This window comes from Triticum dicoccoides, chromosome 3A (assembly GCF_002162155.2).
Source record: "Triticum dicoccoides isolate Atlit2015 ecotype Zavitan chromosome 3A, WEW_v2.0, whole genome shotgun sequence".
Taxonomy (NCBI): domain Eukaryota; kingdom Viridiplantae; phylum Streptophyta; class Magnoliopsida; order Poales; family Poaceae; genus Triticum; species Triticum dicoccoides.
Genome location: NC_041384.1, coordinates 630105721 through 630131976, shown reverse-complemented (window position 1 = coordinate 630131976; position 26256 = coordinate 630105721). Strand labels below are relative to the sequence as shown.

At 45.1% G+C, this 26256-nt stretch overlaps 1 pseudogene; it reads left to right on the top strand.

Annotated features, from left to right (window-relative positions):
- The first annotated feature begins 11205 nt into the window (after positions 1 to 11205).
- Positions 11206 to 19962, top strand: LOC119269725 (annotated as a pseudogene).
- Positions 19963 to 26256: the final 6294 nt, after the last annotated feature.

Sequence of the window (26256 nt, the reverse complement as noted above, 5' to 3'; positions counted from 1 at the left end):
TAAACACAGGCTTCTCCATAAGTCTGTGTGAACCCAAACGCTTTGATCATCTCATCAAAACGAATGTTCCAACTCCGAGATGCTTGCACCAGCCCATAAATCGAGCGTTGGAGCTTGCACACCTTGTCAGCATTCTTAGGATCGACAAAACCTTCCGGCTGCATCATATACAATTCTTCCTTAAGGAAACCATTAAGGAATGCCGTTTTGACATCCATTTGCCAAATTTCATAATCATAAAATGCGGCAATTGCTAACATGATTCGGACGGACTTCAGCTTCGCTACCGGTGAGAAAGTCTCATCGTAGTCAACCCCTTGAACTTGTCGATAACCCTTAGCAACAAGCCGAGCTTTATAGATGGTCACATTACCATCCGCGTCTGTCTTCTTCTTAAAGATCCATTTATTTTTCTATGGCACGCCGTTCTACGGGCAAGTTAGTCAAAGTCCATACTTCGTTTTCATACATGGATCCTATCTCGGATTTCATGGCTTCTAGCCATTTGTCGGAATCCAGGCCCGCCATCGCTTCTTCATAGTTCGAAGGTTCACTGTTGTCTAACAACATGATTTCCAAGACAGGGTTGCCGTACCACTCTTGTGCGGAACGTGTCCTTGTGGACCTTCGAATTTCAGTAGGAGCTTGATTAGAAGTATCTTGATCATCATCATTAACTTCCTCTCTAGTCGGTGCAGGCACCTCAGGAACATTTTCTTGAGTTGCGCCATTTTCCGGTTCAAGAGGTAATACTTCATCAAGCTCTACTTTCCTCCCACTTACTTCTTTCGAGAGAAACTCTTTCTCCAGAAAGGACCCATTCTTGGCAACAAAGATCTTGCCTTCGGATCTGAGGTAGAAGATATACCCAACAGTTTCTTTAGGGTATCCTATGAAGACGCATTTTTCCGATTTGGGTTCGAGCTTTTCAGGTTGAAGTTTCCTGACATAAGCATCACATCCCCAAACTTTTAGAAACGACAGCTTAGGTTTCTTCCCAAACCACAGTTCATACGGTGTCGTCTCAACGGATTTCGACGGTGCCCTATTTCAAGTGAATGCGGCGGTCTCTAAAGCATAGCCCCAAAAAGATAGTGGTAAATCGGCAAGAGACATCATAGATCGCACCATATCTAATAGAGTGCGATTACGACGTTCGGACACACCATTACGCTGAGGTGTTCCAGGCGGCGTGAGTTGTGAAACTATTCCACATTTTCTTAAGTGTGTACCAAACTCGTGACTCAAGTATTCTCCTCCACGATCTGATCGTAGAAACTTGATTTTCCTGTCACGTTGATTCTCAACTTCACTCTGAAATTCCTTGAACTTTTCAAAGGTCTCAGACTTGTGTTTCATTAAGTAGACATACCCATATCTACTCAAGTCATCAGTGAGGGTGAGAACATAACGATAGCCACCGCGAGCCTCGACACTCATTGGACCGCACACATCAGTATGTATGATTTCCAATAAGTTGGTTGCTCGCTCCATTGTTCCTGAGAATGGAGTCTTGGTCATTTTACCCATGAGGCATGGTTCGCACGTGTCAAATGATTCGTAATCAAGAGACTCTAAAAGTCCATCAGCATGGAGCTTCTTCATGCGTTTGACACCTATGTGACCAAGGCGGCAGTGCCACAAGTATGTGGGACTATCACTATCAATCTTACATCTTTTGGTACTTACACTATGAATATGTGTAGCATTACGCTCGAGATTCATAAAGAATAAACCATTCACCATCGGAGCATGACCATAAAACATATCTCTCATATAAATAGAACAACCATTATTCTCGGATTTAAATGAGTAGCCATCTCGAATTAAACGAGATCCTGATACAATGTTCATGCTCAACCTTGGCACAAAATAACAATTATTGAGGTTCAAAACTAATCCCGTAGGTAAATGTAGAGGTAGCATGCCGACGGCGATCACATCGACCTTGGAACCATTCCCGACGCGCATCGTCACCTCGTCCTTCGCCAGTCTCCGTTTATTCCGCAGCTCCTGCTGTGTGTTACAAATATGAGCAACGGCACCAGTATCAAATACCCAGGAGTCACTACGATTACTGGTAAGGTACACATCAATTACATGTATATCAAATATACCTTTGGTTTTGCCGGCCTTCTTGTCCGCTAAGTATTTGGGGCAGTTCCGCTTCCAGTGACCACTTTCCTTGCAATAAAAGCACTCAATCTCGGGCTTGGGTCCATTCTTTGGCTTCTTCCCGGCAGCTTGCTTGCTGGGCGCGGCAACTACCTTGCCGTCCTTCTTGAAGTTCTTTTTACCCTTTCCCTTCTTGAACTTAGTGGTTTTATTGACCATCAACACTTGATGTTCCTTCTTGACTTCTACCTCTGCTGATTTCAGCATAGCAAATACTTCAGGAATGGTCTTTTCCATCCCCTGCATATTGAAGTTCATCACAAAGCTCTTGTAGCTTGGTGGAAGCGACTGGAGGATTCTGTCAATGACCGCATCATCCGGGAGATTAACCCCCAGCTGAGTCAAGCGGTTATGTAACCCAGACATAGTGAGTATGTGCTCACTGACAGAACTAATTTCCTCCATCTTACAGCTGAAGAATTTGCCGGAGACTTCATATCTCTCGACCTGGGCATGAGCTTGGAAAACCATTTTCAGCTCTTCGAACATCTCACATGCTCCATGTCTCTCAAAACGCTTTTGGAGCCCCGGCTCTAGGCTGTAAAGCATGCCGCACTGAATGAGGGAGTAGTCATCGGAACGTGCCTGCCAAGCGTTCATAACGTCTTGTTCTGCAGGGAGAACAGGTGCGTCACCCAGCGGTGCTTGTAGGACATAATCTTTCTTGGCAGCTATGAGGATGATCCTTAGGTTCCGGACCCAGTCCGTATAGTTGCTGCCATCGTCTTTCAGCTTGGTTTTCTCTAGGAACGCATTGAAGTTGAGGACTACGTTGGCCATTTGATCTACAAGACATATTGTAAAACATTTAGACTAAGTTCATGATAATTAAGTTCATCTAATCAAATTATAATGAACTCCCACTCAGATTTGACATCCCTTTGGTCATCTAAGTGTTACACGATCCGAGTCGACTAGGCCGTGTCCGATCATCACGTGAGACGGACTAGTCATCGTCGGTGAACATTCTCATGTTGATCGTATCTTCCATACGACTCGTGTTCGACCTTTCGGTCTCCGTGTTCTGAGGCCATGTCTGTACATGCTAGGCTCATCAAGTTAACTCTAAGTGTTTTCGCTGTGTAAAACTGTCTTACACCCGTTGTATGTGAACGTAAGAATCTATCACACCCGATCATCACGTGGTGCTTCGAAACGACGAACTATAGCAACGGTGCACAGTTAGGGGAGAACACTTCTTGAAATTTTGTAAGGGATCATCTTATTTACTACCGTCGTCCTAAGTAAACAAGATGCATAAAACATAATAAACATCACATGCAAGTATATAAAGTAGTGACATGATATGGCCAATATCATGTAGCTCCTTTGATCTTCATCTTCGGGGCCCATGATCATCTTGTCACCGGCATGACACCATGATCTCCATCATCATGTCTTCATGAAGTTGTCGCGCCAACGACTACTTCTACTTCTATGACTAACACGTTTAGTAATAAAGTAAAGTAGTTTACATGGCGTTCTTCAATGACACGCAGGTCATACAAAAAATAAAGACAACTCCTATGGCTCCTGCCGGTTGTCATACTCATCGACATGCGAGTCGTGATTCCTATTACAATAGCATGAACATCTCATACATGACATATAGATCATTCATCATTCATCACAACTTTGGCCATATCATATCACAAAGCACTTGCTGCAAAAACAAGTTAGACGTCCTCTAATTGTTGTTAGCAATTTTTACGTGGCTGGAGTAGGGTTCTAGCAAGAATGTTTTCTTACCTACGTGAAAGCCACAACGTGATTTGTCAACTTCTATTTACCCTTCATAAGGACCCTTTTCATCGAATCCGCTTCAACTAAAGTAGGAGAGACAGACACCCGCCAGCCACCTTATGCAACTTGTGCATGTTAGTCGGTGGAACCGGTCTCACGTAAGCGTACGTGTAAGGTTGGTCCGGGCCGCTTCATCCCACAATACCACTGAAGCAAGATAAGACTAGTAGCGGCAAGAAAGTTGACAAATCTACGCCCACAACAAATTGTGTTCTACTCGTGCAAGAGAACTACGCATAGACCTAGCTCATGATGCCACTGTTGGGGAACGTTGCAGAAAACAAAAATTTTCCTACGGTTTCACCAAGATCCATCTATGAGTTCATCTAGCAACGAGTGATTAGACGCATCTACATACCTTGTAGATCGCGAGCGGAAGCGTTCAAAGAACGGGGATGATGTAGTCGAACACGACGTGATCCAAATCACCGGAGATCCTAGCACCGAACAGACGGCACCTCTGCGTTCAACACACGTACGGAACAGCCACGTCTCCTCCTTCTTGATCCAGCAAGGGAGGGAGGAGAGGTTGAGGGAGATGGCACCAGCAGCAGCACGACGGCGTGGTGTTGATGGAGCTGCAGTACTCCGGCAGAGCTTCGCTAAGCACTATGGAGGAGGAGGATGTGTTGGAGAGGGAGAAGAAGGCAACCAAAGGCCAAGGTATGAAGTCCCTCCTATCCCCCACTATATATAGGAGGGCCAAGGGGGGGGGTGGCCGGCCCTAGGAGATCCAATCTCCTAGGGGGGCGGCGGCCAAGGGGGCCCTTCCCCCCCAAGGCACCTAGGAGGTGCCTTCCCCTCCTAGGACTCTTCCCCCCTCAAACCCTAGGCGCATGGGCCTATGTGGGGCTGGTGCCCTTGGCCCATGTAGGCCAAGGCGCACCCCCTACAGCCCATGTGGCCCCCCGGGACAGGTGGACCCACCCGGTGGACCCCCGGGACCCTTCCGGTGGTCCCGGTACAATACCGATAACCCCGAAACTTGTCCCGATGCCCGAAACAGGACTTCCCATATATAAATCTTTACCTCCGGACCATTCCGGAACTCCTCGTGACATCCGGGATCTCATCCGGGACTCCGAACAACATTCGGGTTACTGCATATACATATCCCTACAACCCTAGCGTAACCGAACCTTAAGTGTGTAGACCCTACGGGTTCGGGAGACATGTAGACATGACCGAGATCGCTCTCCGGTCAATAACCAACAGCGGGATCTGGATACCCATGTTGGCTCCCACATGCTCCACGATGATCTCATCGGATGAACCACGATGTCGAGGATTTAATCAACCCCGTATGCAATTCCCTTTGTCAATCGATATGTTACTTGCCCGAGATTCGATCGTCGGTATCCCAATACCTCGTTCAATCTCGTTACCGGCAAGTCACTTTACTCGTACCGTAATGCATGATCCCATGACCAGACACTTGATCACTTTGAGCTCATTATGATGATGCATTACCGAGTGGGCCCAGTGATATCTCTCCGTCATACGGAGTGACAAATCCCAGTCTCGATCCGTGTCAACCCAACAGACACTTTCGGAGATACCTGTAATGCACCTTTATAGTCACCCAGTTACGTTGTGACGTTTGATACACCCAAAGCACTCCTACGGTATCCGGGAGTTACACGATCTCATGGTCAAAGGAAAAGATACTTGACATTAGAAAAGCTCTAGCAAAGGAACTACACGATCTCACGCTATGCTTAAGATTGGGTCTTGTCCATCACATCATTATCCTAATGATGTGATCCCGTTATCAATGACATCCAATGTCCATAACCAGGAAACCATGACTATCTATTGATCAACGAGCTAGTCAACTAGAGGCTTACTAGGGACATGTTGGTGTCTGTTATTCACACATGTATTACGATTTCCGGATAATACAATTATAGCATGAATAAAGACAATTATCATGAACAAAGAAATATAATAATAATGCTTTTATTATTGCCTCTAGGGCATATTTCCAACAGTACATGCCAGCCTCGGAGGCAGCACATGAAGCACTCTGGATGAAGGAGTTCATTACCGACCTAGGAGTTATTCCCAATGAGTCGGGCCCGATGAATCTCTTCTGTGACAACACTGGAGCCGCCCTTGCCAAGGAGCCCAGGTTTCACAAGAAGACCAGACATATCAAGTGTCGCTTCAACTCCATTTGTGAAAATGTTCAAAATGGAGACATAGATATTTGTAAAGTGCATACGGACCTGAATGTCGCAGATCCGTTGACTAAACCTCTTCCACGAGCAAAACATGATCAACACCAGAACTCTATGGGTGTTCGATTAATCACAATGTAACTAGTTTATTGACTCTAGTGCAAGTGGGAGACTATTGGAAATATGCCCTAGAGGCAATAATAAAATGGTTATTATTATATTTCCTTGTTCATGATAATTGTCTATTGTTCATGCTATAATTGTGTTATCCAGAAATCGTAATACACGTGCGAATACATAGACCACAACATGTCCCTAGTGAGCCTCTAGTTGACTAGCTCGTTGATCAATAGATGGTTACGGTTTCCTGACCATGGGCATTGGATGTCATTGATAACGGGATCACATTATTAGGAGAATGATGTGATGGACAAGACCCAATCCTAAGCATAGCACAAGATCGTGTAGTTCGTTTGCTAAAGCTTTTCTAATGTCAAGTATCTTTTCCTTACACCATGAGATTGTGCAACCCCCGGATACCGTAGGAATGCTTTGTGTGTGCCAAAAGTCACAACATAACTGGGTGGCTATAAAGGTGCACTACGGGTATCTCCAAAAGTATCTATTGGGTTGGCACGAATCGAGACTGAGATTTGTCACCCCGTATGACGGAGAGGTATCTCTAGGCCCACTCGGTAAGACATCATCGTAATGAGCTCAATGTGACTAAGGGGTTGGTCCCAGGATGATGTGTTATGGAACGAGTAAAGAGACTTGCCATAACGAGATTGAACAAGGCATCGGTATACCGACGATCGAATCTCGGGCAAGTATCATACCGGTAGACAAAGGGAATCGTATACGAGATTGATTGAATCCTTGACATCGTGGGTCATCTGATGAGATCATCGCGGAACATGTGGGATCCAACATGGATATCCAGATCCCGCTGTTGGTTATTGACCGGAGAGATGTCTCGGTCATGTCTGCATGGTTCCCGAACCCGTAGGGTCTACACACTTAAGGTTCGATGATGCTAGAGTTATAGGGAATAGAAGTACATGGTTACCGAATGTTGTTCGGAGTCCCTGATGAGATCCCGGACATCACGAGGAGTTTCGGAATGGTCTGGAGGTAAAGATTTATATATGGGAAGTCCCGTTTTGGACACCAGAAGTGTTCTAGGCGTTATCGGTAATGTACCGGAACCACCGGAAGGGTTCGGGGGTCCACCGGGAGGGGCCACCAGCCTCGGAGGCCTGCGTGGGCCAAGTGTTGGAAGGGACCAACCCCTAGGTGGCCTGGTGCGCCTCCCACAAGAGGCCCAAGGCGCAGGGAAGGGGAGAAGGGGGAAACCCTAGGCCCAGATGGGCCTAAGGCCCACCTAGGGTGCGCCCCCTCTCCCCCTCTGGCCGCCCCCTAGATGCATCTAGGGCTGGCCGCCACCCCTAGGGGGGAACCTTAGATGGGGGCGCAGCCCCTCCCCTCCCCTATATATAGTGGGGTTTTTGGGGCTGCCAGAGACATGAGTCTCCCTCTCTCTTGGCGCAGCCCTACCCCTCTCCCTCCTCGTCTCTCGCAGTGCTTGGCGAAGCCCTGCTAGAGTGCCACGCTCCTCCACCACCACCACGCCGTCGTGCTGCTGCTGGACGGAGTCTTCCCCCACCTCTCCCTCTCCCCTTGCTGGATCAAGGCACGGGAGACGTCACCGGGCTGCACGTGTGTTGAACGCGGAGGCACCGCTGTTCGGTGCTTAGATCGGATTCGGTCGCGATCTGAATCGCTTCGTGTACGACTCCTTCATCCGCGTTCTTGTAACGCTTCTGTTTCACGATCTTCAAGGGTATGAAGATACACTCCCCTCTCTCTCGTTGCTAGTCTCTCCATAGATTGATCTTGGTGATGCATAGAATTTTTTTAGTTTCTGCAACGATCCCCAACACTACGCTGCTGCAGCGGAAGCACCCGGCGGACGATGAAGGCGGTGATGAGGTTGGTGCCGGTGAGCCCCTCCCGCTCCTTCATCACTGACACCCGCTTGCACAGGTTGAGCACCTCCTGCGACGGGTGCTTGGGGTAGTACCCCCAGTTCTGCTTCTCCTTCGGTGGCGAGTTAACGAAGGGCGGCAGGTTGATGCGGTCCGCGCCAAGGTTGCGGACGTAGAAGAAAGGATTCTGCCACTTCTTGGCAGAATCCTCCAGCGGCATCTTCGGGCAGTCAGCGCCCGCCTGTTTGGAGATGACGGCAGCCCCGCACTTCGACATCTCCCCGGCCCTCGGCCCCTGCCGCTTTAGGGAGAAGAAGCGCAGCCAGAGGTCGATCGAAGGTTCGACCCCCAGGTACCCCTCGCAGAGGGTTACGAAGCCGGACAACTGCACGATGGCGCCGACGCCCAGATGATGAGGCTGGAGCCCGAAGAACTCCAGGAAATCGCGGAAGAAGCCGCTCGCAGGAAGCCCAAACCCGCGCTCGAAGTGCGGGAGGAAGATGACCCGCTCCGTGCCCTCGGGCCGCGGCTCCCGCTCGCCCCGCGGCGGGCGCGTGGCGACCTCCGTCTTCCCCGGTAGGCGCCTGGTGGCGCGAAGGTGGGCGATATCGTCGAGGGTGACAGTCGAGCCCATCCACGAGCCCGACGGCAGCGCCATTGACGAAGAAGCGAGAGAAGAAGAAGAAGGAGACCGCAAAGCTCTGGTCGAAGCAATGGGCGTCGTAGTGCGCGGCGCTCGCAAGAAGCAGAGGAAGGAAGACGAAGGCAGGGGCGTGGGTGAGAACGGTTTCCACCGCCGCTCCTCGCCCCAATTTATAAGCCACGATTCAAAACGTGGGGAAGTGGGATCGTTTGCGCTCGCCTCCCCCACTTTCCCGCAATAACTGCGCATGTACACACGCAATAACTGTCTCGAAAATGGCAATCGACTCGCAGATGCCGCAATAAATCCACGCGCGTGGGCAGTGGGCGCGCGGCCACGGGCCCCTGTGCATTGCCCTGTCCTATCGCGCGCGTGGCCTGTCAGGTCCCTCCGGCTCCCGGACGCCATGTGGCGCCCGCGCGAGGCCCGAAAGATTGCCTCCAAGATTCGGTGGACACCTCGGTTTCCTGCCACTATCAAGATGACGTGATCCGGCTTCCGGAAGCCGGCATACAGTGGGTGTTGCCGGACCCGACGGCCTCAAGATTCACCTCCTTCAAAGGGGAAACTGCGAAGGCCCTTCCATCCAAAGACGGCAGACCTTCACAGCTTCGGGGACTACTGTCGGGGGGGATGAACCCTGGGCAGGCAACGGAATCCGGATCCTTTGAAAAAACAATGGGGCCGACATCGCCCCTCAAGACGGCTCGCGCTCGGTCGGGTCGCTCGACCCGGCCAAGCCCCCTCGACCCGGCCTAATCCTCAAGACTTCTCCAACAAGCCAGCCCAAGGCGGTCGAGCCCGGCGCACCAAGACTTATCCAACAAGCCAACTCCCCCTTGGCGTGCACTCCAACCCGGCCAAGGGTCAGCGGCCGTCCCATCCCAGCCGTACGATGGGACAAGTCGCCACCAACTGATGACCGAAGCCACAGTGCCCCGCCCATGCCTTTGGTCAGCCGGACAAGGCAACAGTGCCCCCACCTACCCGCTGACCAGGCTCGGCGTGGCAACAGTGCACCCGTCGTCACCCATGACGCTAGCAAGCGGCGACCTGACGGAGCGCCACTGTAGACGACTCAACTCGGCCACGCCCTGACGATCGACAAGACGGCCAACAGTGCCCCCGTACCCGGTGGGTCCCGTGCCAGGGGAACCCGGCGAGACCTGGTACCCAGCGGGTCCCAGCACCGGGTTCCTATACGCTGACAACCTGGCCCCATGGCCTTGCAACATTACTATTGTACCCCTGGGGGGTTGACCTATAAAACCTCCCAGGAGGCCTCCATGCATGGGGGTGAGAGAGCAAGTAGGTGAAGAGATCCGACCAGTAGAACACACACGCACAGGAAGAGATCAGCCCAAGCCTCGGCCTGCCTTTCTTCCTCCCCGATACAGCTCAAGGAGCAACCCTGTACTGTAACGTATAAACCATACTCGACAGGACTAGGGGTGTTATCTCTCCGGAGAGCTCCGAACCTGGGTATGTCTTGCGTCCCGCGCTCGCTCATGCCGACCTCGCCTCTGGAGCCCACCAGTGCCCTCGAGCCTCCTCCTCTCTTTACCTCGAGCCTCCTCCTCTCTTTAGCCATCCCATGGCATCTGTCGTGCGCCCACCACGACAGAAGCTCAACCACAACCTCCTCAAGGCTAAGACATGTGGAAAACACCATCACTACCGCCTTCTTCTTTGGGTCACCATATTCGGCGTCTCCCTTCTCAAAAGAGGCAAAGTCCACATGATGCACATTCACGATCCTCGCCATCTACAAACATAAACACCAAAATGCATCAATGGAAATTGTAAAATTGGATGACCTAGGGTTTCTCCAATTGGGCACAATGCAGACATTTCAACCAACAAAAATAGGAGAAATGAGGGAGAATACCTTGAGGGGTTGAAGGGGAGGATAATTCATCGATTTGGAGCTTTGATCCGCGAAATTTAGTGGGTATTAGGGAGGGGATAAGTGGGGCAGCCGGGGTGGAGAAGGGGGGGGGGGAAGAGAGGATGCTTGCCGTTTTGTTAATTCAAGCGCATGGCGCCCTGGGCTGGGGCTTTGTGCTACCGAGTATGGCGCCCTGGCCCGGGGCGTCGGTCCCACGCTCTGCCAACATGGCAAATGAGCGCTGACTAGCATGACGCCCTTGACTAAGGCGTGATGATGTCTAGCATTGTGCCCTGGGCGCCATGCGAAAGGGCATTTTGTGAATTTTTTAAAATGGGTTCATTTTGTGTTAGATTTTTCGAAAAGAAGCAGTTTTGTCATAGTGGGTTGAGGGAGCGGTCCTACATTTCATGGTAGTCTTTTCCTATAGGATCTGACGGCGAGGATGGCTCCCCCCGCAAGCGTAAGCAGCCGTGCCCTCCCCAGCTGAAGCGTCCACCCCAGCAGTTTACCGCGGCCGCGGCCCTCTCCGCCGCCGCCGCGATGATGGGCAAGCAGCGCCCCTCCTCCATGTTTAAGAAGCCGGGCAGCGACCGCACCAAGGACTCGTCGCTGGCCGCGGACAGCATCGTGGACGACGTCATCGCCGAGTTTGCCCCCGACGAGTACGACCGAGAGGAGCGCCGTCGTCGTGTTGGTAGGGTCTCCGCCCCGGCACTGCCGCCTGCTCCAGTTACTCAAATTAAAGCAATCCAGGCAGCCTTACATGCTGAAATGGAGGTTAGATCGGATAATGGGTTCGAGCCTGATGCGGTTTCAGACCATGGGAACGATATGGAGGTGGAATTGCATCCAGACGTGGAATTGAAGCCCGATGTGGAAATGCAACCCAAATTAGAAGCAGCTCCAGGCTCTAGTGCTGAATTGGTGGATGAGAATAAGAGCTCGGAGGAACTGAAGCAGGAGGCTAATGGGGAAGTGAAGGTAGAGAAGGTGCGCCGGTTAAACGCTAAGATTAAGGCAGAGGGCACCAGGAATGGTGATATGTTGAGTGCAACAGCAGGCTGGATGAAGATATGTGGGGATGGGGAGAATGCAGGAGGCGAGGGAGAGGTGGCTGTTCATGATATCGCCGATGTGGATGAAAGCTCGGAGTTTGAGCTGAAGGATGGAGCCCTGCCCTTCTATGTGCTGGATGCATATGAGGAGCCCTTTGGTATCAATTCAGGCACAGTCTATTTGTTTGGGAAGGTAAATACCATTCATACTAAGTTTCACATATAAGAGACATATGGTTAGTTGCCCACATCTGTTGAAGTGCTTTGTTTTCTTCGCACAATATTTCACCAGCACCAAACTAAGTGATTCTTTAGCTTAGTAGGATAGCTGATTTATATAAATTATGTGGTGCTTTATGTTTTTTAGTATCTGAATGAATGAATGTATTCCATAGTGGCACAGATCATTACTTCCATAAAGTAGTCATTGTTTTTCTAAAAGCTCCACATATTGCTAGGGTCAAGTATGTCAGAAATAGTCATCGACTTTGTTAAATAGTTATGTGTTCTATTGGATTATCAGCTATTACATGTTTGCAGCTCTAAGGTTATACACACTACTCTTTTTTGACCACCTGCTTTTCTTCCTAGGTTGTAAGAGGCAAACGCTTCCATAGTTGCTGTGTTGTTGTAAAAAATATGCAAAGGTGCATATATGCAATCCCAAGCAGTTCAGTATTCCCAAGGGACACAATATCAAGGATAGAGAGGAACTCCACAAGTTCTGATGCTTCGCCATCACTTCGAGCAACTTTACACGTGAGAGATTGATTATTTTTATACTAAGCTTAATGCTCATTGCATCATATTTATCTTACATGCACACTGCATGTCTTTTTTCCAGGAGTTGTCATCTGGACTAAAGAGTGAAATAGCTGACAAGTTGTCTGACCTCAATGTTTCAAATTTTGTGATGACTCCAGTCAAGGTTTGTAGGTGAAACCATCCTGTAACTTCAACCTCTGTAATATTCTTTGTCGATGATAACTGTTCATATTTCTCATGCCTTAGAGGAACTATGCATTTGAGAGGACTGATGTACCAATCGGTGAGCAGTATGTCCTGAAAGTCAATTACCCATACAAGGTATGTTTCTTGAACAATGCATCTTCTGTCTCATATTTTCTTTTTTTTCCTTATACCATATGTATTTTCTTAGGATCCTGCGGTACCAGCTGACCTTAGAGGTAAACATTTCCATGCGTTACTTGGGACAAACAATAGGTATGATCCATAAAATGTGTGACCCATGCTATACACAACAATTCCAGTGTTGTACTCTCCGTGCCAAATCCTTTCCTCACACACGGTAACCATTGTACCTTTTCAGTGCACTCGAACTGTTTCTCATCAAAAGGAAGATCAAGGGTCCTTCATGGTTATCGATTTCTAAATTTGTGGCATGTCCATCTACTGAGCGAGTATACCCTTGACTTCATGCTGTCCTCTCATCCCAGGCTGTGTTTTATATCTAATTAAGTTATTGATACTCTCATAGCTCCTGCCTGATTTTTTGTTGCATTATATTGGTGCTGATGGTTTTTGGCGTTTCCACAGGTCAGCTGGTGTAAATTTGAAGTTACAGTCGAATGCCCAAAAGACATTTCTGTTTTGGTGACAAGTACCACACTGGAAGTCCCCCCAGTTGTAGTTGTGGCTGTTAATCTTAAAACTATCATAAATGAGAAACACAACGTGCATGAGATTGTGTCAGCATCAGTCATATGCTGCCACCAAGTAAAAGTAAGCATGCTAATCTGGGGTTGAAGTATTTTCTTCTAGTATTTGTTTGTACATACTTCAGCAGTTAGGTATCAGGTAAATGATTATCCTTGGTCTTCTGGAACAAGATTTTCTGGAAAAGCTGACATACATACCTTGGCAATGATGTATCAAGCAAATGAACCTTCCATGTCTCTGAATATATGAAGCAGTTCTTCTTTAGACAAGCTGATGCACTTTGTGTTTATCTGAAACAATTATCGAGTCTACATATTTTTGAGATTATTTTATAAGCTAGAGACACTTTCTGCCAAATAAATGTTGTTTGCCTTTTGGGGTCATTTCAGATTGATACTCCAATGCGTTCTGAAGATTGGCAGAAACGGGGAACGATCAGCCATTTTACTGTTATGCGCAAGCTTGAAGGTAGCATATTTCCTATAGGCCTCGCCAAAGAAGCTTCTGATAGGAACCAGAAGGCTGGTAGGAACGTGCTGGCACTAGAGAGCAGGTGGGTACTGTTGTTACTTATGCATTTACATCTCCCTTTGAACAAATCCGAGTTCTCATCTTTGCATTTATTAATCTTTTTTTCCATTTACAGTGAACGTGCTTTGTTAAATCGCTTGATGATTGAGCTTAGTAAACTTGATCGTGATGTACTTGTGGGGCACAACATTTCGGGATTCAACCTGGATGTCCTTCTGCACCGTGCTCAGGTTTTTATAATTATATTTCTGATTAATCTTGGTACCTCATGTTTTGATTACAAAGTATACCTCATGTTTTAATTACAAAGTATACATTATGTTTTAATTCAATCAAATAAGAAACATGTCTATTGCGTTTTTCTGCTAGACCTGCAAAGTACCAAGCAGCATGTGGTCCAAAATTGGTCGCCTTAGAAGATCAGTAATGCCCAGGCTTACCAAAGGAAACACACTATATGGTTCTGGGGCAAGTCCAGGAATTATGTCCTGCATTGCTGGCCGTCTCCTCTGTGACACCTACTTATGCTCTCGTGATCTTCTGCGGGAGGTAACCAGCATTTTAATTGCTTGGTGCAACCTTAAAGCCAAATTCAACAATTCTAACCTTTTTATTTACACAGGTGAATTATTCTCTGACACAACTTGCAGAGACGCAATTGAAAAAAGACAGAAGAGAGGTTTCACCACATGATATACCTCCAATGTTCCAATCATCGGGAACGCTTCTAAAGCTGGTGTGGTTTCTTTAAATTCAAAAATCATGCTTACTTCTTTCAAGAGAATGCCATGTCTTAAGAATTATGAACTGAAGCAATCTTCACCAATTTATCATCCTCATCTAGGTTGAGTACGGTGAGACTGACGCATGTCTTTCTTTGGAGCTCATGTTCCACTTGAGTGTTCTCCGGCTTACAGGCCAACTGACAAATACTAGCGGTAATCTGTGGGGAAAAACTCTCCAGGTAAAGCATCATTATTTTTATGCAAAGTATACATCTGCAACAAATGCAGTCTTCTTTGAAAAAAGGACAAAAAACAATATTGTGTTGACATGATTTCTCACTTGAAATGGACGCAGGGTGCTAGAGCTCAGAGGGTAGAATACCTACTGTTGCATTCATTCCATTCAAAAAAAATTCATTGTACCAGATAAGTTTGCTGCACGCAACAAGGAGCTGAACTCTGCAAAACGAAAACTTAATGCTGATACCAAAGGTGGAAACGCTGCTGATCCTACCATTGATGATGAGGTGCATAATGGTGGTCAAGGCAAAGCAAGAAAAGGCTCTTCATATGCTGGCGGTTTGGTTTTGGAGCCTAAAAAAGGTCTATACGACAAGTATATTCTACTTCTGGACTTCAACAGTCTTTATCCTTCAATAATTCAGGTGAGTCATTATTTTTCACAGATTCGGTAAGTTCTGGCTTATTCTCCGCGAGTCAACTGTTAAGCGATGCCCTTGATATATATATATATATATATATATATATATATATATATATATATATTCGCTGTTTCTTTTATTCTCTTCTCCACTCAGGAATTCAATATCTGCTTCACCACTGTTGAGCGTTCTTCTGATGGCAATCTCCCTAACCTTCCAACTTCAAAGGCTACTGGTGTTTTGCCTGAGGTACTTACATACATGTGCTTTATTCGGATCTGGAGTTTTTCTGTACTTGGGGGAATGGGACAAATACTGTTTTGCAAAAAATTGAGCCGCTAGCTGGGTAACAACATACTCCCTCCAAGAATGCTATAGGTGGGATACCCTATGGGTAACCGTAACACCCATATTGCTTTGGAACTTTGCCACCAAGAATATAACCAATTTTTTTTTTGCTTTCATCTCATTTCTGAGAAACTTGTAATTAATAATCAGAGTTGTGATTACAGAAATAAAATATGCTATTCCTGCTTGGCCTCCACACCTGTTCATGCTTTTGGTAAGGACATTGGAATTTCGTAAACTTGTTTACTGTGATTCGAGCTTACAAGTGACTATATACTTAACTGTATCCGATCTTTGTAACTAAGCTGGAGAAAAAAAATATTCCCTTCTTACCAATTTTAAATGCTATGAGAATTGACAAACCTTGGTTCTGGAATAGACTACTGAGACATATTCTTCTGGTCATTTTAGTGTACAAGTAATACAATAACACACAATATTCCTTGTCCTGTCTTTACTTTTCTTTGTGCTTCAGTTATAGATGAAAAGTAGCTTCTCGTCAGGGCATAATTTTGTTCTAACATGTGTTTGCAATCATCACTAATGAAACAGCTGTTGAAGAGTTTGGTGGAGAGGAGAAGAATGGTTAAATCATGGCTCAAAACCGCCTCTGGTCTCAAAAGGCAGCAGTTTGATATTCAACAGCAAGCTTTGAAGCTTACCGCAAACAGGTAAAAAAATACTTGTCACAAGCATTAGTAATTCCTTGCATTCGTCCAGTATGGTCGATGGGCTCTAACTTATCTTTCATTCTCCAGTATGTACGGTTGCTTGGGCTTTTCTAGTTCTAGGTTTTTTGCAAAGCCACTTGCCGAGCTTATTACCCTGCAAGTGAGAACATACTTTCTCTCCTTGAAAAGTAATTTACAAACATGTACAACTATCTTTGTGGTGACTGATATACATCATGATGACCCTGCAGGGTAGAGAGATCTTACAAAACACTGTTGATCTGGTTCAAAATAATTTAAACTTGGAGGTATGTATATTGCTGACCTTTCTAAGATATCCAAAGGACCTTCTTTATAACAAGATTCACCAACTTTCTTTATGAAGAAATTGGCCATGTTGATATTTCTTTTCATTTCACTGGACAGGTTATTTATGGTGACACGGACTCCATAATGATATATACTGGACTGGATGACATCTCCAAGGCAAAGGCAATTGCTGGAAAGGTCACTGAGGAGGTAGGACTTTGATATTAAAATCGCAGCGTTGGATATTAAACTATGATCTATGAGCAACACAAAAACATCATCTTGCCACAACTGCTTTATGCAGGTGAACAAGAAGTACCGTTGTCTGGAGATTGATCTTGATGGTGTATACAAAAGAATGTTGCTTCTCAAAAAGAAGAAATATGCTGCTATTAAAGTGGCACTAGATGGCAGTTTATTAGAGGTGTGTGCTTCTTCCAACTTTATATTGATCTAGCAAAACTAGGAGATCTATTCTAACATGCTTGATACAGAACACTGAGCGCAAGGGACTTGATATGGTCAGGCGTGATTGGAGTTTGCTGTCAAAAGAAATTGCTGATTTTTGCCTGAATCAAATTTTGTCTGGAGGGTAAGTGTTTTAGTTGCCGTTAATTTTGCTCGTGACATTCTCTTTTATCTCATCCATGTTAAAACTGTTTCTACAGGACACGTGATGATGTTGTTGAGTCAATACATAATTCTCTCGTCCAGGTGAGTAGCTTACAACATATTCTCATCTTTTAAGTTTTCCTTTTCCATATTTTCTGAGAGGGGCATTAACTTTGGTTGCTACTGCTCCGCACTAAAGTTTTGCATCGGTGCTATATTTGTTAGTGTAATAATATACGATTGACTGAATATGAGTATTGTTGCAGGTCAAAGCACAGATGAAAAGTGGTGAAATAGAGCTTGAAAAATATATCATCACAAAGAGTCTAACGAAAGCGCCAGAAGATTATCCAGATGCTAAAAACCAGCCTCATGTCCAGGTAAGATTTACCTGTTTTATTTCTTTTCGTCATGGTTTATGAGATTAATGGGAAACTGATGAGCTGAGCTAAGTGTTGTCTTCCTTTGATTGTGTTGGATTTTTCAGATTGCTTTAAGACTGAAGCAAAATGGTTTATCTGGATGCTCTGCAGGTGATACAGTTCCTTATATTATTTGCTCACAACAGGTATTGCATTTTCTTTCTTGCATCCCTAAGTACTATTTGGTGCTGGGTTCGCTTACTGTGCTGTTATTGTTAACCTCTGCTTTAAACGCAATGATAACTCAACAAGGGAATATCTGTTTGTCTGAAATTATCTTAATTTTAAAAATGTAATCCTGCCGCAAGAATGTTTTGGGGATATCTGTTTTTAGCTTTGTTTGAAATATTCTAATCAGACCTTAAAATTTACGTGACTATTAAGAGGCAATTCTAACTTTCTTTGACTATTCCAAACAGGATTCAGATAATACACATTCTGGGGGAGTTGCTCAAAGAGCTAGGCATCCGGATGAGTTAACACGAGACCCCAACAAGTGGATGATTGACATCGAGTATTATTTGTCACAGCAGGTCCTCCTTTGCATGTAGAAAACATATAGTTCTTGTATGCTACATTTGTCTGTACTGTATTTTTTATTATAAATTGCTTTTACAGATTCATCCTGTGGTTTCTCGCCTGTGTGCTTCAATTGAGGGTACTAGCCCAGCCCGACTGGCTGAATGTCTTGGACTTGATTCCTCCAAGGTGTGCATCCGCTCTTGATTCATGGTTAACTATCTAACTGAATTTTTGCTATCATGCGTTTTTGATCCTTCTAAATCCTTGGAATCAGTTCCAATCAAGATCGACCGGGTCTAGCAACAAAGATATGTCTAGCATGCTCTTATCTGTAACTGATGATGAAGAAGAGAGGTAAACATATAATATACCTATTTCGCTTTGATTCGTGCAGTCGGGAACTTCCAACTAAAAATATCATGAGTAATACTTGCAGATATTGTGGCTGTGAGCCGATACGCCTATCATGCCCAAGCTGTACCAGTACCTTCGAGTGTCCCCCTGTATCCAGTCTGATTTCTAGTTTATCAGATACAAATGAAGGAAAAGATGCTACTGTGAATTTCTGGCGTCGGATTCGATGCCCAAGATGTCCAGATGATACTGATGAGTGCAGAGTTTCTCCTGCTGTGCTTGCCAACCAGGTTAATACCACTTCATGTAATATGATCTAGCATTCAGATTGCTGAACTGAAATTGATTTTTTTTCCATGCCAGATAAAAAGACAGGCTGATAATTTCATCAATCAGTATTATAAAGGTTTACTGATGGTAAGTATAGTTTCCACTTCGATTGGCATTTCAAATTCTTTTGCCCTTGGGTCCCTGTCTACATGTAAGAACCTTTGCTTTCGGCCTATTTCTTTCCAGTGTGATGACGAGGGTTGCAAATATTCGACTCACATTGTGAACCTTAGAGTGATGGGGGATTCTGAGAGAGGAACCATCTGCCCGAACTATCCACAATGCAACGGCCGTTTAGTAAGACAGGTTTGTTGATACGGGCTTAAGTTTACAATGTGCTTATTTGTTCTTTGATGGCGACTGATACCGATTCTTTGCACTGACAGTACACAGAGGCAGATCTATACAGGTAATTGTCCTACTTTTGCTATGTACTTGATGCAACCCAGTGTCTTGATAAGGTTAGACTAACCCAATTGCTATTTTTTCTTTTCCTTTGTGAATGCCATAGTTGATGTACAGATTTTTGGATGCAGTTGGACCATAAGATGCGGCTTCCTTTCGAGAAAGAGTTTGCAGTATTAAACCAAACCATAAGCTCGGTATTTCTGGAGATTCAGAAAATCCGCAGATGTGCTTTTGGATGGGTTCAGTTGACAGATCTAGCAGTGTCAATCTGATAAGCTACTGTTTGCTGTAATCTCAAGCATTGCTGACCTGTGCAAGAAGCTCCTCATGGGCCGTGGGATATTGTGTTGTTGAAACTAGATTTGTTGTTGAAGGTGAAAGGAACTGGGAACCAAATGATGACCTTGGCCACTAGCTACTGACCGGTTTCCTGGCCTGCAAAGGATGGAGTTGCCCACATCATGTTTCATGTTGCATTTACAAATGTTCTAACCAGTTGTTTCAGAGACCCTCCTTGTCCTTGGTGCCATCCCTAGGTTTTCGAAATGTATACTGTACTACTGTTGTAAATGTGTTGCATCCATAAATCTCATGGTTTTGTAGCGACATACTTTGAATACTAAATTTATCATCATTCCAGTGCTTCCTTATTATCTGAAATTTATCACAATCCAGTTGCTCGCTTACTGCTTCTCATATCTGTAACAATTTTTTTGACAGTCATATGTAACAAGGTTTATTATGTATCAGAAACTAAAAGAAAACAAGGTATTTGTATATCAGATAGATTACTGGTGCTCTGATAGATGGAATCCTTGATAAAGAGCATGTTGTTCCAGTTCTGCTGGATTTTTCTGGTGTTCGTCTTGTTCTTTTATATATCTTCCAGATACCTCACTTGTAGTTCTTATCAAATGAAAGACTGACTGAATCAGTTATTTGCATAATCTGACAGACATACAGCCATACATTAGGGTTCTTGTCCTTTGAACTCCACTCTGTGGCAGTGCGAACCACATGAACTAGCTTGGCATATGCCAGATGCTAGTACATACTAAACCCTAACTATAGCTAAGTGCTGAAATCTTTCTAAACCAAGGTGCTTTAGCAGCAAGAGTTTAGCATCCAAAACTTAAATCAGATCCTACATAGTAAACCTTAACCCTAACTAATTTTGGAAGTTCTAGGGGATTAACCTAGGACGCTGATAATTGCCATGTGTGGGCTGAAAGAGGTCGGGGCCGAACGCCCTTCTAGCCACCCATTGTGACACGTCAGCTTTTTTGTTTCTTCCACGCATGCTTGCAAACAAGGACGAAAACAGATGATGTCAGTGGATTTTTTTTGTGTTTTTCAAACTTTAAAGTGTTTTATCTCTTAAATGAAAAATCGGATTGAAAATCCATTTTCACCATTAAATCCACCGCGACGAGTACTTCAAAACTAGATCCGATATCGGTAGGTTTCGATGATATCTTTTGGCGGTCAAAAGTTGGCATATCTATTGCACATAATTTGCCATGGTGTTTACACTAAAGTTGTCATGATATGTTTCAACTACTTTTTCTTCCACGTTTAAAGTAAATTTTGACATGTTATAAAGGGAATTAAGAAACTAAACTTGCCATAATGAATTACTAAAATTTGCAGTGATCCATGAAATAATTTTGACATGGTTCATAATTAAAAAGAAATCCGTCGTCAATTATTTAACAAATGAATGGTCAATGACTCAAATTTACCATGAATCAGAAACTACAATTGCCATGGTGAATTACTTAAATTTGACATAATACATGCACTAAACATTGCCATGGTTCATACAAAATATAATTTTCATGGTTAAATACTATAATTGCCATGGTCAACATACTAAAATTGCCATGATCTATAAACTAAGTTTGCCATGATGAATTACTAAAATTTGCCATGGATCCATGAATCAAATTTCATGTGGTTAATTACTAAAAATTTCCATGGTCAATTAATAAAATTTACCGTGAAAAGTAGTTTAAATACAATGATAGCTTTAAATCTAGAAGAAAAAATAGACGAAACATATCATGGGAACTTTAGTGTAAACACTACAACAACTTCAGCGTAACATCATGGCAACTTTTGGCCCAAAAAAGTCGTCGAAACATATAAATATGGGATCTAGTTTTGAAGATCTCGTCGAGACGGATTTAATGATGAAAACGATTTTTAATCAGATTTTTTATTTAGAGATAAAAAATTAAGTCCAAAAAACCAAAAAGATTCTGCTGATATCATCTGTTTGATGTGGCAAAATGGATGGTAATAAGGGTGTTTGGACAGTATTGCTTCGTGTCACACGTGTGGCACTTATCATTTGGGTTAACCTACTGCCACCAGCTAAGTTGATTATGTGCTGCACCAGAATGTGGTTGGTTTCATCAATTGTCATTGGAAGCGAAGTATACGTTGTGAGGTGTGAGTGGGTTGAGAGAGTGGTCCTACCTTCACTTCCATTGGACTCTTTCTTATAGAATGTGTGACCATTGAGTGCTAAGTAGTGTCTGCGGGCTAAGCATCTGGTGGACAAGTCAACAAAAAGGTGGTTGTTTTCATACCCTGGTGTCTCATTGTTATCATCATTCAGGTACGACGTTGTTGACATGTCCCTCTAAGCTATGTAGACGCACTGCATATCGATGTAGGTGTCAACATTGTCGGTGGTTACGAGTTGTAAGGTGGCTAATAAGTTTGGGAGGGAGTGTGTTGTCCAATCCAGTGTCGTTGCATCTTGAAGTTCCTCTTTCTTAGGCGTAACTTGAATATCTCGAGGTGCCATGGGCGCGAAAGGACGACCAGTGGTCTCATCTGTGGTGGACTAGAGCGAACAAATGTAAAAGTTGTGTGGGTGAGAAAATTCACGCGCTCTGCGTAAGGGCTTTACGAAGGTGAATTTTGTGGTGAATGAAGGCATAGGTAGGCATGGGGACACCATGGGGACGTGTAAAAGAACTATGGGCCATGTGCAACCAATCGAGTAGACCATGCACACCTTGCTGTACGTGAGTGTGTCCACGTGTTGGGGATGATGCAAGCGTTTGAGTCTAGCTACATACATGTAGTGTACCACAACGCAATGCAGATAAAATAAGTCCTCTAGAAATGTAATCTAAGGTGTGAACAACTTATATGATGCAAAGATCTAGTAAACAACAAGAAAAGCAAGAGTAACAAGGTAGCTAGCAAGCAATAGAACTAAAGGCGCATAAAGGATGAACCACAAGCTCGGAGACGAATATGTATCTCGAAGTTCACACTCTTGGGGAGTGCTAATCTCTGTTGGAGAGGTGCAACAGCCAAAACTTCCCAAACGTCACCAAGTGGGCCAGTCACCCCCAACATATGAGCCTCAAATCTTTAGAAAATTCTCCAGAGCACACCACAATAATGAAACTTCTAGAAGGACTCCAACCAAGTAGGAGTACCCAACAACACCAAGACTAACAAGATCCACCTAGGATCAAGGGGTTTCAAATTTGCTTGCGTGAAAGTGCAGAGTGGGGTCTCCTCTTGCTCTCCCTATAAGATCTACAAGTTTGGATGGCTAGTGACTGAGATCTCCATGAAATTTGAGATTGTATCGGTGGGGGGGAGAGAGTATCATCACCTTCTTTGTGGGGGAAGAAGGCAATTTAAACACCCCCCCGATTCCAGCCATTATGCCCAAAATTGCATGCCCCGAAGGCTCCGAGCACCTTACGGGTAGGTTCCGGAGTTAACCAAGAATATGCAACACACTCACCGTTCGCCTCAAAACCTGGTCGGATGTACCCTAGAGGCTTCAGGTAGGTTCTAGAGTTGACAAAGAGTGTACAATCAAGTTGCAGACTTTCTGTCTACCCCGGAAGCTAGTCAGAGGGAGCAGGCCCCAGATGGCTCGAGCTGCCTTTTCTTAGGAATGATAATCACAACTTGGGGGATCTCTTTTAAGCATCGGGGGTATTTGATGGGTGCAATTTGTTAGTCTACGTGATTTGAATCCCACCATGCATATCTCCATGGTGCAACCCCTCTTTATATTACGAATTTCCTATCGACTCAAATAAGACATAACCGATAAGATGCCGCCTCTTTTCTTCTTTTTAAGAATGGAGGGGCTCCATCCATGTGTGCTTGTCTTTGAACATGAAATAACACTATGTAGAGACTAAAGAACATAAATAGAACACCAATTATGTTGTCATTAACACCAAAATCACTTAGGGGATAATATGACCTTTCAAATGGAAGATGTGTTAGCAACTCTTTGGCATCACGATCAGGACAACGTCTGCTCTCTCAAATGTCCAAACTTTGCTCCCTCAAATGTGTGTGTTGTCGTGTGGGCTTTGTTAGTTTTAGTAACCATCACAGAACTTGCGCAGAGATCGTCGTGGTACATCACACATCTCAAGCACAACAGAATACTCACAGGCACAACCCGACCGCCTCCCTCGTCCTACCCATATTGGCGTGACCGAAATAAGCTAACATGCTAAGCTAGTAATTAGGTCACGGAGGACGACGAACTTGTATCATTATTGTAGGGAGCCCTTCAGATGGGGAGTGGCGTCGACCCCACATCACGTGTGAAAGGATCGAGATGAACCTAGAGGGGGGGGGGGGGAATAGGTACAAATACAAATTTTAATTATTACTTAGCAATTTTAGGCAATAATGCGGAATATGAAGATGAACCTAACAATTGCAAGAGTAGTACAAGGAGCTAAGCTGGATAAACAAGTAACACAAGTATGTAAGTAAGCAAGCACAATATGATACAAGTAAGTGCTAAGAGACAAGTAACCACAAGTAGAGAGTTAGGGTTAGGAATAACCGCAACTCTGGGAGACGAGGATGTATGCCGATGTTCACTTCCTTGGAGGGAAGCTACGTCACCGTTAGAGAGGTGGATGTTACCACGAAGGCACACAAACGCCACGAAGGCTCACCCTATTCTCCCTTTGAGACAACACCACAGAGGCGTTTCTCAACCACTAGTGGTAGACCTTGGGGTGGTCTCCAAACCCTCACAAACTTTTCCGGGGGTAATCACAAGAGTCGATTCCTCTCCGAAAGACTCCTACCGCTAGGAGTCTCCAACCTCCAAGAGTAACAAGAACGATGGGGAAAAAAGCTCAAGACTTGCTCAAATCACAAATTCCTTTGGTGCAAAGAAGGGGAAAGAGTGGATCTATCACTTGATTTGAGAACTTCTCTCAAGTGCTCTCAAATCCCTTGGGGATCTAAGATTTGGTGTGGAAGAGTGAGAGAGTGAGTGAAATGTCTTCTTAGGAAGCTCAAAGTGAATGGTCAACCTCCTCCCAGAAGAGGGAGAAGGCTATATATAGTGGGAGAGCAAAATAGACAGTTGGGCCACTTAATGCTGACGGACGTCCGGTGGCTACCGGACGACCGGTGACACACAAAGGACCGGCCGTCCGGCAGGCGGCCGGTCGTCCGGTGGCTGGAACACCAACCACAAATACAGGTGTGTAGTGGGACGCACATGTAGCGGACGTCCGGAAGGCGCCGGTCATCCGGAGCCCGGACGTCCGGTGTTTGTCGGATATCCGTTAATATCAGTTCTGTTGAAGTGCACCGGATATCCGGAGATGAGTGGACGTACGGTGACCGGACGTCCGGTGTGATCGGTCTTCCGTTAATATTCGATCTGTGAAGATTTACCAGACGACTGGAGAGGGTCGGATGTCCGGTAGGTCAAGACGGACCGGACGTCCGTAGACTTCGGAGGTTCGGTGGTAGTAGGACCAAATAGCTAATAAGCATACTACCATTTGTGCACAAGTTAGAGGAAGAAACTTGAGATGGTATGAGAGGGAATTTTGTGGGTTTGAGCAAGTCCTTTCGTGAAATCCAACGATCCCCTCTTAATAGTGCGGGATCCCTATACTCAAGAACAACCTAAAAATAAGGAGCCAAAGCTTTTTATCTTTGTCTTGTGTCTCTGCTCTTGAGTGATATAAGTATATATAGATGCTTTATGTCCGTAGTCATGATCCACACACACATAGCCCTTGAGACATAATCCTGAGAAATACTCGATAAACATGATTAGTCCCAAAATGCATGTTGTCATCAACATCAAAATATGATTAAGGGCATGATTGCACTTTCAATCTCCCCCTTTTTGGTAGTTGATGACAACATACATGCACTACTTAAAATAAAGCTTTAAATATCGAAAGAATTTGCTGTGGAGCTCCCCCTCAATTTGGTACCAACACAACCAAAAACTCATACACCAGATAATCAAGATAACATCATATTTAGAATAGGCTCCACACAAAGATTCAACACCCATAGCATATAACATAAGTTGGTACAACCGTATCATAAGTTCAATAACAGGCTCAACACATGGCATGAGTTCGATAACAGAGCTAAGAACAAAGCAACATATCACATAAGTAAGTGCCTACTCCCCTTGGCAGCAAATACCTAAAAAGGGGTACATAGCAGCATCAAAGAGCCTCATCATCATCATCACTAGCACCACTACCACTAGCCACATCAAGGAAATCAGCCCACTCAGGACCCGAAGGAAAACCAAAGTCAGAAGGTGGATCATTAGGAAGATGTTCATCGTCACTCACATCATATACTCTGGAGTCTCTCAGACGAGCCTTCAGAGCATTCTTGGAGGTGACCAAGCGTGTGACAATGTCGTGATTTTGGGAGCAATGAAAGGTAAACATCTTCATCATGGCAGAGTGAGCCTTCCCAAGGAAACGAGAAATGCGACCAAAAGGTGCAGAGCTAGAGGAAGTAGACCTAGCAGTAGGAGGAGGTGTTGGGGAACGTTGCAGAAAACAAAAATTTTCCTACGGTTTCACCAAGATCCATCTATGAGTTCATCTAGCAACGAGTGATTAGATGCATCTACGTACCTCGTAGATCGCGAGCGGAAG